The sequence below is a fragment of the Pinus tabuliformis genome, chromosome 2_1 (genome assembly GCF_031772625.1).
Source record: "Pinus tabuliformis cultivar Carrire ecotype Pingquan chromosome 2_1, CPIR1, whole genome shotgun sequence".
NCBI classification, from domain to species: domain Eukaryota; kingdom Viridiplantae; phylum Streptophyta; class Pinopsida; order Pinales; family Pinaceae; genus Pinus; species Pinus tabuliformis.
In genome coordinates this window covers 255,194,278-255,211,953 of record NC_142299.1, presented here as the reverse complement: position 1 = coordinate 255,211,953, position 17,676 = coordinate 255,194,278, and the positions used below count along the sequence as shown (strand labels likewise).

At 36.6% G+C, this 17,676-nt stretch overlaps 2 pseudogenes; both read right to left on the bottom strand.

The window, feature by feature from the left end:
• Window positions 1-5,700: 5,700 nt before the first annotated feature.
• On the bottom strand, window positions 5,701-5,976 carry LOC149199677 (pre-mRNA splicing factor SR-like 1 pseudogene; annotated as a pseudogene).
• A 936-nt stretch (window positions 5,977-6,912) lies between these two features.
• LOC149199676 (F-box/kelch-repeat protein At1g67480 pseudogene) lies at window positions 6,913-7,642 on the bottom strand (annotated as a pseudogene).
• Between the last annotated feature and the right edge of the window lie 10,034 nt (window positions 7,643-17,676).

Here is a 17,676-nt window from a genome sequence, read left to right as displayed (position 1 = left end):
AATCTTTGGCTTAAATATAGCCTTGGGTGCCTTTCACGAGGGGTCATGATCTTTGATCATGCCCCTCTACATAATTAATATAGTTTACATAATTATAGTTATTTTTTTATTTTTTTATATATAACATTGCCTTCTCCTTAAAAGAATGTTTTGTCGTCAAACATGGTAACAAATGATGTTGAAAAATCTATTTCCCAAGAAGGATCTTCTTCCCGTGGGCTCTTCCACTTGACAAGGTATTCTTTAATTACTCATGAACGTAGTCACTTTTCTCTGGTGGAAATGATAGCTTTCAGTTCTAATACAGCTTCTCCCTCATAATTCAATGTAGGAAGTGTTGTTTGTGTTGTTTGATGTTTCCCCAAAGCCCTTTTTAGACAGAAAACATAAAAAACATTATGGATGTCGTTTTTTTCAAGTAATTTTAAATCGTAAGCTACTTGATTGATTTTTTTAACAACTTGATATGACCCATAGAACTTATGGGCTAGCTTGTTCTTTCCGTGTTGTTTTAATGATAATTGTTTGGGAGGTTGAATCTTCACATATACCTGATCTCCATTAAATTATCTTTCTAACCTATGTTGGTCAACTCTCTTCTTCATATGGTTTGGTGTGATATTTAAATTTTCCTTTAGCGTTTGAACAACTTTTTTATTTTCCTTTGATTGATTCTTTACTACTAGAATTTTTATATCATTTATGGCTAACTCCTTCCATTGAGGGAGTTCATAATAGTGGAGAGCTTGAAATGGTGGCATTTTTGCTAAAGTGTGATAAGTGGAATTATACCACCATTATGTCAAATGTAACCATTTGAACCATTTTCTTAGTGTATCTATTACAAAACAATGAAAATAGGCTTCCAAGAATTTATTGACAATCTTAGTTTAGTTATCTATTTGGGGGTGGTAGGTTGAACTCATGTTGATGGATTTCCAAATTTGTTTTAAGAAGTCCTTCCAAAAGTTTCCTTTAAATTTGGCATCTGTCACTAACAATAATCTTTGGAAACCCATGCAATTCGTAAATATTCTTGCAAAATACTTCAACAAGTTGTTTTGTTGAGTCTGATCTATTTATGCCCATTAAGTTTTTTTTTTGTGAGTCGACATACCACCACAAGGATTTTGTCCTCCTCGTTTGACATGGGTAGCCCTTAATGAAGTCCATCAATATTTCTTCCCATTTCTGGTTTGGAAAATGCAGGGGTGGAGCGATCATGTTGTCATAATATTTTTATTTTTGCTTTTCTCACATTGATAGCATTATGTCACATATTTTTGGATGTCCTTCTACATCCCTTTGCAAAAAAATGATTGATGTGCATTATAATAGGTTTTGAAAAATCCCACATGTCCAATTACTAGTGAGTCATGACACTCGAGAACTTTGGATTTGAATTTGGAGGTTGGGCTTAGATACATTCATCCTTGATACCAAAGGATGTCATTCTTCCATTTGAATTTTGAGTTATATATAGGATTGTTGATTAGGTTACATATTTATGGATTCTCCGAATTACTCACTTCAAATTTTTCTAACCATTATGGAACTATAGTTAAGATTGCAAATAATAATGGATCTTCATATTTTCTCCAACCATTTTTGTTGCTCTACTAAAAGTCTTTTCTGTTGTAGAAGGTACAACGTGCTATTGTGATTTCTACATATCAAGAATTTGCTTCCTAGAAGATATTATCACCATTTGGTTAGGGCATTCATGACAACAATCATCTCTTTATCATATGTTGATTTCAAGCACTCCCTTTTACTTAGCTTCCTACTCTCAAAAGTTATGAGATGGTCATCTTGCATTAATATGGCTCTTATTTTGAACCCAAAAGCATCACATTCAATTACAAGGGGTTTTGAAAATTGGAAGTTGATAATACAAGTGCAATTGACAAGATTTCCTTTAATACTTCAAAACATTGTTTTGTTTGATAATCCCACAAGAACAAATTTTTCTTTAAAATATTCGTTAAAGGAATAGTTATATGGGCTTAATTTTGAATAAATCTTCGGTAGTATCATGTCAACCCTAAAAATCCTGTTAATTTGGAGATGTTAATTGGTTTAGGCATTCCTCAATTGTCTTGATCTTATTGGGATCTACCTTTACTCCTTTGGATATTGCATGTATGAGGTACTCTACTACTACTTTCCAAAACTACATTTGGATATCTTTATATAAAACTGATTTTTTTCAAGTAAAATAAGAACTTGTCCCAAGTGTTGTAAATGTCCCTTCTATGTTTTACTATATACAAGGATATCATAAAAAAAAGGCACAAACTTCTTGAAGTATGGTCGAAATACCTCATTCATAGTAGTCTAGAAATCCGTTGGAGCATTATTTAAACCAAAAGGCATTACTTTAAACTCGTAATGACCTCCATGAGTTTTGAAGGCGGTTTTCACGGTATCCATTAATCTTATTTTAACTTGGTAGTATTCAGATCTCTAGTCAAATTTTGAAAAAATCTATCTCTATGAAGTTCATCTAACATTTTATCTATGAAGAGAATAGGGAAATTGTTCTTAATTTTTATCTTCTTTAGTCCTATGTAATCTAAGCATAGTCTGAATGATCTATCCTTCTTTCAAACAAGAATCACAAGACCAACGTAAGGGCTTCTACATTTTGTAATGATACCACATTTAAAGAGGTCTTGAACTATTCTTTTAATTTTGGTTTTATAATGATGGGTATATCCATACGGTTTAATGTTGATAGAGTTTGACCCTACCTTGACTTCGATTATGTGCTCAATTTCCCTTTCAAGAGGCATCTACAAGGGAATATCTTGGAAAACCTTGTGTTTTTTAATTAATTCCAGAATCTAAATTTATTCATCACTGACTACTTCTGAGGACAGTGATTCCATCTGACGACATTGGTTCGTATAGTCTGGTGCTCCTTTCCTAATTAACTTCATCATCTATTGAGAAGATACAATTTGACTATGGAGTGGTTGGAATCCAAATAATTTGTATGTTTTTCTTTTGCCATTTTAACTTTTGATGATTGGCGAAATAAGTGCCTAATTGTTGTAGCCAATGTATTCATAAGACTACATCTACTCCTCCCATAGGTAGTGTGTAAAACAGAGACTCTAAATTATTGCTTTGAATTTGTAATTTAACCTTGTAACACTTTCCCACATTTTCAATCTTCTCTCCATCTACTATTTTTCCCTTCATATTGGACGTTGGATATATGAAAAGATTCAGTCTTTTTGCCAGGTTCATGTCAACAAAATTATGGGTACTTCCAATATCTATTAAGACCATTACATTATTATTTTTGATATGTCCTTTTAATTTTAATGTTTGTGGTTTGGCTATCCTTGTGATAGCCACAAGTGATATTTGTGTTGCTTCTTCATTTTAAAAATTTGGGAAAAGTTCTAAAGAGTCTCATCTTCCTCTTCATCTAACTCTTCACTATCTGAATCATTTTTTCTTTGCACGTAAATAGGTTCTTGGTGTTGTTTCTTTTAAGAAATTTGTGTTTGTTAATCTAGGTTATCATTGATGTCAATATAGCAGTGTTTGTGATGGAAAATTCTTTGATATATGGAGATTGTTAATCTAGGTTTTCATTGATGTCAATATAGCAGTGTTTATGATGGCAAATTCTTTAATACATGATGTTGCCTATTGATGCCCATTGATCATAATGCTCATAGTGATGAATGTTTGATATATGATGATATGATGGGATTAAATACATATATACAAATAGAATAAAAGTAGTAGAGCCATCAGAACAATTTATCAAAAGCCATCAAAGAAGAGGTATCGAAAGAGAATCCATAACGGAGGAGTTAACAATAAAGACCACAAAACACATCAGCGGCCTATATCGGCAACTTTATTATATGCCACCACACAAAACCTGTGATTGTGATTTGAGCTGCAGACCTGATCGTTCCAATAGAACAAGCTTTAAAGGAATATTGCATTTGTTGCATCGGAAGTTTCATATCGCAAGTCTTAAAGGGTTGTCACCGCGTAAAACCTCGATTGTGATATTACTGCGGACCCGAAATAGGTTATGGTAACAACCCTATACAATATCGCATCACCGTGTCGCAAGTCTTAAAGTTGTGTTAAATTCAAATCCTTCAATTTTGATATGTATTACGGACCTATGGTTCCATTGCAATACGCCTTAATACAATATCGCATGTCGCAAATCGCAAACCATAAAAGTTTATTATGTATCACCACCCCAACTCTGTCGATTGTGATATGTGTATTGCAGATCCGCCAGACCATTACAATACACTGTTATGTTATATCATGTCCACCTCGTCGGGAGTCATATCACAAATCTTAAGAGTTGATGTTATCACAAAACCAGTACTAGGGGCTGCAACCAAGCAAGGCTTCATGTAACTGTTTCAGACCAGACTTTAGACTAGGAATTAGCCTTCCTAATCAGAGAGGGCTCTCTCACAGGCTTTTGATAGAAAATTAATCACAACAACAGAGGGCTAACTCTTCACACATTTATAAAAATATAGCTGGTTGGACATACATCAAATTGGTCTTCATTGGGCTATGGAGTCTCTCACAGTTAATAAACCAAATCACAGTCATCTCATAGAAGCCAAGGCTCTTTGCATCATCAGAGGTTCAAACATAATTTACCTAAATCAAAGCCTGTTGAACATACAGGAAGTCAGAGCATTAAAAAATGAATTCTGAGTGATGTTCAAACATGCTTCACCAAAACCCACAGCTTGTCAAGCACACAGGAAGTCAGAGCATATAATATGAATTCTGAGGGATTGTGCCATAACAAGGCTGTAAAAAGAACATTAAGAAACTAAACCACCATCACATTTGAACAAAAAGATGCATTGAGAATCTTGGGAAGAAAAAACCCTGTTTGCCATTACTGTAACAGTCTTTACATAAGCTCTAAAAAACTCTGTTTTTGTATTAACAGTCCAACCCTCTCTACATCTAACCTTGGCCCATATATAGGCAAGCAAACTAAAACACCTCGAGCATCCTCCTCCAGCATGAGGGGAGCCTCGAAGGTGGCTATTAATTATTCCTACATGCTACTCACTAATGCATTAATTACAAATATGCTGAACTATAATTACACACTATCCTAATCAAAATAAAATACTAATTTCATTCTCCTCGTATGCTTGATGCTTTCTTGAATGCTTTAACAGATGTCCTCCTTCAATTAATCTGATATAGCTGAGCTACAGGTGCAATGGATGGTGATTTAGGATGTTTAAGAGCGCTGATAGCTCATTAAATGACCGGAAGGTGTGCTCCTATTATAATGGTTTCTGTCTCCCAACATTCTCCTAACATATAGCAGTCTGCTCCCAAATCCTTTAATAACCCCAAGTATGGAGTGATGCCAGGTTTCTGATGTGCTGTAGGTGGTCTTTGATAGACATCTGTTCCTTTTCCTCAAACTCCCGCTCACCGTGTCACACTAGCTGCTCTGCGCTTTTAAAATCATCACCTACAGCAGTTTCGTAGCGCGCTACGAAACTGCTGTGTGATTTAAAAACACAGTCCTCTTTACTGGTTTCTGCTAACACTGTGCTTATGGCTGCACTTTTCCAAAAGTTGCATCCACTGAAACTTGTAACACATCAAGAGGTCACTTCATCCTTTTATCCTGGAGAAAATTCCTCCTCGTCCTTAACATAAGACTCAACCCAATCCCCATAACATCCTTGGATCTGCAACATAACTCAGGTACAAGAAACCAATACATTTCATATATGGAGAATCCTCGTGCTTAAGAAGCCCATGCATTTGCTTCACTGTCAACTTCATGGTAAAAATTTGTAGAGAAGACAAAACAATAACTTCATGGTAGGTCTTCAGCCTTTACAATTCCTTGAAGTAATCTGAAGACAGGATGTTCATACAGAGAACCTTTTCAAGCAAAGAATCAATAAGCTTTCCACATGTTTGTATTTCCATATTCTTCCCCAATAAACTTCTTTGAGCTCAAAGCTTGATGTCTTCCTTTGTGAATGCTGAGTTATAAAAGACGAATAAAAAGTAGCAAGGGATTCTTTGAATTGGCAAAATAGAATGTAAGAGTACTGAATCTCTCTCTGCTGGGCTTATGCTTGTATCTCAGACCATTAATGTTAAATCATCGCTGCAAAAGACCATTCTGTCTCTGGAAAAGTCAAAAGAAAACCGCCCACAGTGTTGATGTATGGCCGCTGACAGAATTTCCCAATGTTTGCAGGCATGCTTAGTCACCACCGTCTCTATCTTTTGCCCAAAACTTAATACATCTTAGGGTGGAACGGAAATTCTCAATTTTTTTTTTTTGGTACCAGCTGAAGTATCAGCAAGCGATAACTCAAAGGAACATTTGCATTCTTCACACATCAAACCTCTGAGACTTCTTATGTGTCCTTAAAATAATGAAATATATAACCTGGTCCAACACACAAAGTACCAACATCTGCTTCTGGTCCATGTATCCCTAACTGATACGACTTCAAAATTGAATATTTTTGCATTACTGCTCAATTCCTATCAAGGCACCCGAATACTCTGAGATTGGTTGCGGCAATTTCATGACAATTTGGTTTTTTTAATCGGCATATATACATCACCAGCCTTTTTCTTTGTAAGAACATGTGAAGCCGTATGTATATGAGTCACTTTTGGCAACTGTAATGGTATTGTTTATTTGTTATGATAAGCATATACATTCGAGGACGCCAAGTGTTATCAGAGATTATTTATTAGATGCTCTGCACGTGCCTCTCTGATCTGCGCAACAAGTTTACCATCTTCGAATGTTATCTTAGAACAATACAGGTGTGCCGCCATGTCACCGACAATATATCATTAATCAAAGAATTCGAACTTGCCACGAAACCAAGGGACTCTTTTTCAAGACTGAACAAGAGGAACGAAAATGACCAAGTCATGCTTGAGAACGAAAATACACCAGATTATGAGAATTATCATGCCTCTTGAATTCCCAATGGTGAAACTTGAACGGCCGCCCATGACATACAGCTTATCTTCCAGTCCACAAGCAAAGCAATCCCATCTTGGACGTTTCAGACTCTCTATTAGAGTTCACTTATTTCGTTGCCTATCAAATACCTCAACGCTAGACAGACCCTCCCCATCTGGTTCATGACCTCCAATTGCATAAACAAGGTCATCAACCACTGAACAAACAAATTCAAAACGTGCCACATTCATCTTTGCGAGCAAACTCCACCTATTTAATATTGGATCATAACTGTATGTATCTGCTGAAGCCTCTGCTGAGTAGCCATTATCAACCAATCCACCAACGACCATTAATTTTTTATCTATCACAGCAAACCCAAAAGCTCTCTTCAAAGGACCAGGCATGGATGGAAGAAATTCCCATTTACCACGGGCAGAATCAAGAACTTGCCACTGCATTTTGCCACTACATGAATCTGCAGTCAGCGCATAAAGCCACTCTTCAAGGGTGCCAGCTAGTTTTCTTTGCCATATAAAATTCATTGCTCAGGATGAAACTCCTCCATGCTTTCGAAACAAATCTCAGTGACTGAAAATCTGAGCGAGGTATTAGTGCAGGACAATACTTGGTAACATCATCAGGAAGGCCATTAACGTTAGTTCACTCTCAGTGGCTGAGTTCTTTATTGCTTCAGATATGCTCTTTTTGACCAGTTTGTAAAAGCTTTTGGAATTGCTGAACCTTGATTTACATGCCCAAGCATGGTATCACATCCAATCTTGGCAGTACATGAATTTATATTTGGTGCTTGACCTTGAGGAGAGCTAATGTCACTTGAAGTGGATGTTGTCGTTGACTTAGTTTGTTCATATAGCTCCAGCATTTGATTGCTAACCTCCTCAAGCTGTTGAGGAGTCACATCAAACTCCTCCCACCAAGGCCTCTCTCCATCTGATGGCAGTTTAACCTTCAAAAACTTAGCAGCGAGAAAGATAGCTCCAGCAGCAATATGTTGTGGCTTGAAATTAAAATCAAAGGCCAGCGTGGCAAGGAGAATCCGCTCCGCCATGACTACCAACTTATTCTGTTGTTCATAGCACTCTTTTTGTCTAATACGTTCAGCAGCAGTTGGGTCCCTCTTGTGCCGAATTTCATAGGACAGCATTGTCACATCTTCGAAGAACCAAACCAACTTCTTCTACCTGAGGCAGCTGGAAATGCGCGCCAATGTCTTTGATAAAGCTGCAGTAGGACTTCCGCAAATTAGCCTCCTTCTTGGCGTCGATACCATCAAGTCTAGAAGGCGAAAATTTATCAATCTGCTCCCTAGTGAAGTGCCATCCATCTCTGATAGAGAGTAAAATATATCCTATCATAAGAGCCTCAATGACTGCTACACAAACCCCGACACATACTGATAACTGTGCAGTGCGTGAGCGTTCAGCTCCTTGTTCATTGGAAACTTGTGTACTTACAGCAGCACCGGAGAAGAGAACAAGCATTTCAAAAGACCAGTATTCCAAGCAACGCATTACTAATTCAACTTTGAACACCAATACCCAACAAACGGGAACATGAACTTTATCATAAATATTTTACAAATCTTTCAATCCATTGTGGCGCCCTGCTTTGTGAAAGAAGTTACAGATTGTGAAAAGACAATCCCAAATATCAAACACTCTATGACTTATAAAATTTAATAGGTTCTTTGTCTAGAGGATTCAACACCAAATCTCCTGCAAGTCTCCCACATTAGTATGTACATCTTTCACAATCACCCACGAACCAGAATTCAGAGATAACTCCCTTAACGTATTTGATGACAATCCTACAATAGCTACATCATCATAAGGTGTCTCCTTGAACATACTGCCACTGCTCTCATCAACATTCTTGGAGGGAAGTAGAACTCTGTATAATAAGCATGCTAAGATTTGGACCTTCACTGAAAACTCAAACAAATCCCCAGTTTCGTAGCACGCTACGAAACCACTCAAACAAGTAGCGCTGCGAAACTGCTAAAAAGAATTCTGGCGCTGCGAAAATACCCTGACTTTAAGCCAAGCTAAAAAATTTTAATTACAGCATTTTCAGTGATAACAGTTGACACGGCCAACCCGCCGATTGCGATAGTATTGCGGACTGATGATTGTGATAAGGGCGTGGACCCCAAACCACTGATTGCAATAGACCCGATGGATCATCGATTGTGATGAAGCTATGGACCCGACAGATTTATTAATTGTTGTTTAATATTATATCGCATTTGTTTCATTGACAATATGAATATCGACCATGTTACATCAGTGATGTTAAGGGTTGCGATTGCGGGATTTCGGATAATTACAATTGGGATTAATAACATGGCATGTGGGACCTCCATATGGGCCTTGTGAATATTAAAAGGGCCTCTCTCATATATTGCATAGTAAGAGACCTCTGAAAAGTTGTGATTGCGATTAGTGGTGACGTGGCATATGGAGACTGCCAGACTTCTATTATAATATGGGTATAGCCTCTCCTATAATGTGATTTCTATAAAAAGGCTAAGTTATAATTGATTGAATATTAACAAAAGGCCCTCCAATATATTTTAATATACCACCTCATGCATAAGTCGGCCCCTCCACCAATGAATGGGTTGTTTCATTTATTGTAAAAACTCATATCTATATATATATATATATATATATATATATATATATATATATATATATATATATATATATATATATATATATATATATATATATATATATATATATATATATATATATATATATATATATATATAGATATATATATATATATATACAAGTTGAAACACTTCACTTGATGGATGTAGTCGAGCTTCAATTATAGAGAGAAGAAGTAATAGTTCACAACTCATGAAATTGAAGGAACAGAGGAAACCAAAGATCAAGAAAGAAGGAAGAAAGTCAAAGGTCCAGTAGGAAAGAAGCTGAAGGGAAATCAATTCTGTTGATTGGGTTAATCTTTGAAAGGCTCAGACCTGTGATGAATTAATCAAGTACTGAACAATTCTGTGAAGGGAAAATAATGTTTAATTTGTCATCATTTGAAGGGATAAATAGACAACGCTAGCATTGAAGCATTTGTGAGTTTGTTTCTTGGAAGTAAGATATCGTGACAATAAGAACAGTGAGAAGCAATCACTCCTGAAACAATTACCACAACAGTAAAGAATAGAGGGTTGAAAATAGAGAATTATCTTTCTGCAGACATTGAGGGCTTAGCGCAACCTATCAAAGATATCCTGTTGAAAAGCATCAACAGATCTTGGAGACATTGTTGTAAATCATGATGCCTATTTAAAATCATCATGAGGTAACTTCTGCATACTATTTTTGGGAAATATGAAGAGTTGTGAAGACTCCTCCATATGAAGACAAGTTGTCATGAATATAGCAGTGATGTTGTAGGTTGACAGAATTCAGTGAAGAATATTTTGAGAGCAGAGAATTACTATCAAACATATCTAGACAAAATATAGTATTGGGTTGGAGCCCAGAGGGTTGGTGCCCTGAAGGTTGGAGCCTTGAACAAGACAGGGTTGGTGCCTTGACAAGATAGGTTCAGAGCCCTTGGGGTTGGTGCCTCAGAAGAGAAATTCTTCGATGATTCAAATGACAAAACCTCCTTTCTATATATAGGAGTCTAAGGAGTCATAATATAACCTAGCCGACCTAACAATAATAATATAAAGCCACAAAAATAACAATAGAGGGTTTCTATGGGGCACAGTAATAACAATATGGGGACAATAAGGGCACAAAAATATTAATAAGGGATACAACTACAATAGTAATGTGGTAATCACTAGTATTATAGGGACCCAACATACCCCTCTCCTTCAAAAAAGTGTTGTCCTCAACGCTTCAGTAGTTCTGGATGCTTCTACATAAAATTCTCATCCTCCCATGTGGAATCTTCAGTGGATAAGTTCTTCCACTTGATAAGATACTCCGAAATTGATCGATTTCGTAACTATCGAGTTCTTGTTTCTGTGACTACTTCTGGTTCCAATATAATTTTTCCTTCCTCGTCAAGTTCTGGCAATATTGTTTGAACTGCGAGCTTGTCACCTATAACCTTCTTTAAACATGAAACATGGAAAAATGGGTGCAATCAAGAAGCTACAGGAAGCTCCAACTTGTATGCCATAGTACCAATCTTTTGCAACACCTTGTACGGACCATAATACTTTGGTGATAATTTATTATCCTTCTTAGCTTGCTTGAGGGACATCTTCTTATATGGTTTTAGCCGTAGGAATACCCAATCACCTACATCAAAACTTCTTTCGTTGTGATGTTGATCTGCCTGTTGTTTCATTCTATTCTATGCCAACATGAGGTTATCCTTTAAGAGTTGGAGGATATGTTGTTGATGTTCGATGTGATGTTCCACTGCTTGAACCTTAGAATTTTCTCTTAAATATGATGTGATGGATGGTGGTTGATATCCGTAAAGTGCCATAAATGGGGTCATTTTTGTTGTTGTATGGAAGGAAGTGTTATACCACCATTCAGCCAGAGGCAACTGTTTGACCCATTGTGTCTATTTATCATATACAAAGCAACGAAGATATCCTTCCAAACATTTGTTTACTATTTCAGTGTTCCCATCAGATTGAGGATGATAAGATGAGCTATGAGCTAACTGAGTACCAAGACAAGAAAATAATTATGTCCAAAAATTTCCAGTGAAAATGGGATCTCTGTCACTTACAATAATCTTTGGGTTTCCATGTAGCTTTTGAATTGTTTCCATAAATGCAGTAGAAACTATATTGCCTTTAAATGGATGTGATAATGCACAAAAGTGTGCATACTTGATAAGTCTGTCAACTACCACCATGATGACACTCTTTCCCTCAGACTTGGGTAAACCTGTGATAAAATCCATTGAAACCTCCTCCCAACGTTGGCTTGGAATGGATAAAGGTTGTAATAGAGAAGTGTGCAATTCCATAAGAATCTTTTGTTTTAGCTGGGAATTCTTACAGAGGTATAAGCGATTTTTGTACTATAACGAATCATTTTTCCAGCTAAATGTATCAGACGTACTGGAGTCTTGTTGTAACTTTCGAATAAGTGCCCACACTTCTTCTTCATTCTTCCATTCCTCCCTTGCTTCGTTTATCCAATCTGGTTGGATAATAGAAATGGTGCACAACAATGCTTCCACATCCTCATCCTTTCTTGAGAGTGCATCTGCCACCACAATTTGCTTCCCTTTTTTGTAGATGATTTCAAAGTCATAACCCAACATCTTTGTGACCCACTTTTGTTGCTCTTCAGAGGATAATCTTTGTTCTAAAAAGTATTTAAGGCTATCATGATCTGTTTTTACCTTGAAGTGTCTTCCCATTAGGTAGGGTTGCCATTTCTTAAGTGCATGGGGTATTGCCAACATTTCCTTCTCATAAATAGCTTTGTGTAAAAACTTTCCCTTGATTGGACGACTTTCAAAAGCAACAGGTCTTTTGTCTTGCATTACAACAACACCAATTCCATTTCCTGAAGCATCACATTCCACAATAAAGGTTTTTGTGAAGTCTGGTGTAGCTAAGACCGGTGCTTGGCACATTGCCCCTTTAAGATGCTCGAAGGCCTTTGTTGCTTCTGGAGTCCATGAAAATGCATCTTTCTTCAATAATGTTGTTAGAGGTGCTGCTATTCTCCCATAATTCTTAACAAACTTGCGATAATACCCTGTCAACCCGAGAAATCCTCACAGATGCTTTATGGATGTGGGGATTTTCCATTCCTTAATGGATTTAATTTTTCTAGGGTCTACCTTAACTCCTTCATGAGATACAATATGACCCAGATATTCCACCTCTTGTACTCCAAAGAAACATTTGGATCTTTTTACATATAATTGTTCCTCCTCCAATAGTTGTAGCACCCTGTGAACATGTTCAACATGATCCTTCCAAGACTTGTTGTAGATTAGTATATCATCAAAAAATACTAACACAATTTTTCTAAGGAATGGTTTGAAAATGGAATTCATCAAACCTTGAAATGTTGAAGGTGCATTGGTAAGGCCAAAAGGCATGACCAAAGTTCATAATGACCCTCATGAGTTCTAAATTCTTTTTTCGGAATGTCTTCAGTCTTCATTCTGATTTGATGATATCCTGACCAAAGATCCAACTTGGTGAAGTAAATTGATCCATGCAATTCATCCAGTAATTCATCAATGACAGGAATGGGAAACTTATCTTTAATAGTGAGCTTGTTTATCTCCCTATAATCCGGACACATGCGCCATGATCCATCCTTCTTGTGCACCAATACTACTGGAGCAGAGAAAGAACTTTGACTCGGTTGAATTATACCAGCCTCTAGCATTTCTGCAACCATACGTTCAATTTCACTCTTTTGGGCATAGGGATATCTGTACGGCCTGATGTTTGGAGGAACACTTCCTGGAATCAGATGAATAGCATGATCATGATCACAAATAGGTGGGAGACCTTTGGGAGTCTCAAATATCTGGGAATTATTGTCCAATACTTTTTGGAGATCTGGAGAAATAGATGATTCCAATGTGGAAACATCTAGCGAACATAATTGTGCAATTACACCTCTTTGTTCCTTTTTTAGAAGATTTGTCATACCGTTAGAGCTGATTATCTTTCCCGGTTTCCCTGCAATACCCCTTAATTCAACTTCCTTCCCTTCCACAGAAAATTTCATGAAAAGTTCTTGAAAATTAAAAGCTATTGTACCCAAGGATTGTAGCCATTGGACTCCTAGTACAACATCAGCACCTCCCATTGGAATGGAAAGCATTGGGATAGTCAATACATATTCTCCCATGGATAGCTTGATATTATGGCACTTTCCAGAGAAATTTATTGTTCCTCCATTTGCAACTATCACTTGACACTCTGGTGTTGGATATAGGAAGCAATTCAATTCTTTTTTTACCTTACAATGAATAAAATTGTGGGTACTTCCTAAATCAATCAACACTATTACCTTTTTCTTCTTGATTTGTCCTTCTATCTTGATGGTTTGAGGAGTGGTAATTCCCGCCAATGCATTACAAGATATGGTCGGATTCATTTCTTCTTTATCTAGGCTTTGTTCCTGGAGTATATCCTCTTCTTTTGACCTTTCTTGCTCCTTTTATTCTTCCTCTTCACAATCTATGTAGAATAATTTCTTCTCAGCACACTTATGACCTTTAGTGTATTTGATATCACAACTGTAACAAAGCCCTTTTGCTCTTTTTTCTTCCAATTTTCGTGGTGTCAACCTTATAGGTTGTGGAAGACTAAGGGAAACAACACTTCCATCTTTATAGTTGTGAGTGGTATGCTTACTGGTTGCCATAATTTTGCTTTCCATTTTCTTGCTAACCTGAATGCCTTCTCTAATGAATCAGGTTCCCAAAGGCGAACATCATGTTGGATATTATCCTTTAAAGTCCCTATGAACACATCAATCCTATGCTCCTCTGGAATATTTTTTACCCTTATGTTCAATTTTTGGAACTCCTCAATGTGCTCCATTATTGAACCCTTTTGTTTGAGACTTGTCAATTGCCTAAAAAAAGTGTTGCTTTTTGTATCCTCATAATGTGTTGTCAAGTCTTCCGTAAAAATTGCCCAAGTGATAATTTGTTTACGAGAGCAAAGCCATTAATACCATACAAACTGATTTGGTTGCAAATATAAAGTTGCAATACATACCTTTTGTGTGTTTTGCACATTATTGACATCGAAAAATTGCTCCATCTGTAATATCCATGTTGCGGGATCCTTGCCATCAAACTTCCTCATATTGATTTTTGGAATATGGTGGGTCTTCGATCCAACATTAGAGTCTATGGAATCATGATTAACATTTCTTTTGTTCTCATCATGAGTTTCCTCTACTACCCTTTCACCATTAGTGACAATTTCTTGTAGCAACTTATTCATATTTATCTTCAATTCTTCCATCTTATCATCCATGCATCAATTTTAGCGTCCATGCCATCCATCTTAGCTTCTACACCTTTCTTTAAACAATCCATCTTAGCTTCTACACCTTTCTTTAAACCATCCATCTTAGCTTCTACATCTTTCCTTAAACCATCCATCTTAGATTCTGTTGCTTTTTGTGCAAGTGACACTTGTTGCTCTTGGTCTCATAATTTTGATATATCATGTTGCATTTCTTCCTCTTCTTCATAAGTCATGCTAGAGCTTTCAGGTTGCTTACTAGGTGTTTGCATTTTCTTTCCTCGGGTCATCAATCACTGATTCAAACTAATTTTTCAAACCAAGCTTATGCAAAAATTTAAAAAGAAACTACACACCTTTTTTCACTTTGTAGAAGCTTGATATTGAATCTGATGTATCTCTGCAATTTCGGATCATCCAGTTCTAAAATTGTGATTTGTAGTAGCCCTCTGTGTCCTCTTTCCAATGCCACCAGTCTGATCCAAGTTGGATTCTCCAAGGAAGAGTTATGCACAATCTCCCAAGATGACCTGATTATAGACTAGTTCAGTAGAACGAACTTGTACGACATGCCACAAGTTACTGTTTCGACCTTTAGATTTGAAAAAGATATACAAGAAACTACAATCCGTCCTCTTTCTGTACCTTCTTACTAAATTTCAATCCGATGCTCAGAGGGAATGTTATAGCTCTGATGCCACTTGTTATAGCTCCGATACCAATTGTTATAGATCTAACCCGGAAATACTATAGATGAAAATATAAATATACCCAAGAATAACAAGATAGAAATATATAGAAATGATTCACTTTATTGATCTCAAACCCTTAAGGTAGGGCAACACCATATATTCACTCCTTAAGGAAGGAAAACACTCCACAAGCCATATGCCTGTTCATACAATCATCATTCACTGTCTCTCCATGTGGAGTTTCTAGCCTCTATATAGGCCTCATACATACAATACCATGGATCATTACCATGGTTCCCTCATACCATCAAACTAATACCATGGGCCCATTACATTATTATTAACTACTTGTGGTCCCTTACATGATATGGGTTAACCACCTTATTTATTACTATGGCCCATCCCATTATTACATTATTACCTTGGGTACCTCCCTTGGTACCCCATATTATCCCCCCTAGGTATATAACAGAGAAAGTTATGATGATTTTCCCCAGGTCACCTGTTTGGAATGTAATTCAAGAGTCTGCAAAAAGACCAACTTCCTCAGATCATATCTCTGCAATATAGTGCGAAAAGCTCTGAAATTCGGACCTGAGATTCAGAGCTATTTCTTCTCAAATGGGTTTTTTTTTAGCTTCTGAAATGTCACAAAAAAAAAAGTTATAGTGAAAATACCATGATGACCTGTTTGGAGCAGCAAAACCCTAGAATCCAAAGCTCTGATACCAAATGTTATGAAACCAGCTCACAAAAGAATAGAAAAGAGAGATCCATGCCTTAGAATTCAACCTCTTTGAGGGGGCAACCTCCTTTACATTACATAAATGAGCAATTCTTCGATGATTCAAATGAAAAAACCTCCTTTCTATATATAGGAGTCTAAGGAGTCACAATATAACCCAGGCAACCTAACAATAATAATATAAAGCCACAAAAATAAAATAGAGGGATTCTATGGGGCACAGTAATAACAATATGGGGACAATAGGGGCACAACAATATTAATAAGGGATACAACTACAATAGTAATGGGGTAATCACTAGTATTATAGGGACCCAACATAATGGATTGGTGTCCTTGGAGTTGCTGCTCCTAAATCCAAGGTTGGTGCCTTGACAAGATAGGGTTGGTTCCCTAGAGGTTAGATCCTCACAAAATACCAAGTTGGTGCTTGGCAATGCGTTGGAGCCCTATATATAGTATACCTTATTTATTGTAAAGATTATATTAAGGAAATAATTTATTCCTATTTTTCATTTTTTGTTCTAAATATAATTGATTTAACTCGTAAAAATAACAATTGAAAATAAATATTGATTCAGCCCTGCTCTCAGTATTTCCAACAATTAGTATCAGAGTGAGTACCTTCACTCAAATCCTAATGGCTTGAAGGTTGATCAATTAGAACACAAATGGCAAAGCCAGGGAAGAAAGTCTCCAATCCTCCTAAGGATTTGTCTCCCTCAACCATCGAAGTCGAAATCAATCAATTTGTAAAGGCTACATGGTTCAATGGAAACTTTTATATATGGGAAGCAAGAATGAAGAATTTCTTAAAGACTCAAGGCATTGAAATCTAGAAATAAATGATTGTTGATAGCATGATGGATGGAGAATCCAAGGAGTATAATGCAAAAGCAATTAAGGCAATCTTGAATGGGCTACCAGATTCTATAGAAAAAAAAATTAAGAAAATGTTCGCAACAAAGGGTATATGGGACAAACTTCATGACCTTCACTCAAAAGGAGCATTGACCATGACCACTAGTCAAGAAGATGATGGAAACCAAGATGGAAATCCAGAACCCATCATAGAAGCTGAAAATGATAATGATGACATCAAGGCTAAAGAAGAACTAGAAGATGAAGAGAATGAAAAATATTTTGAAGAAGATCCCCTCACTAAACTTATGGCTGTCATGGAAGAGATTATTAGTTTGAAAAGGGAAAATAGGGAACTTAAGAAGAAAGCACTAGCTAGTGACCTAGACCAAACAATGAAGAAAGT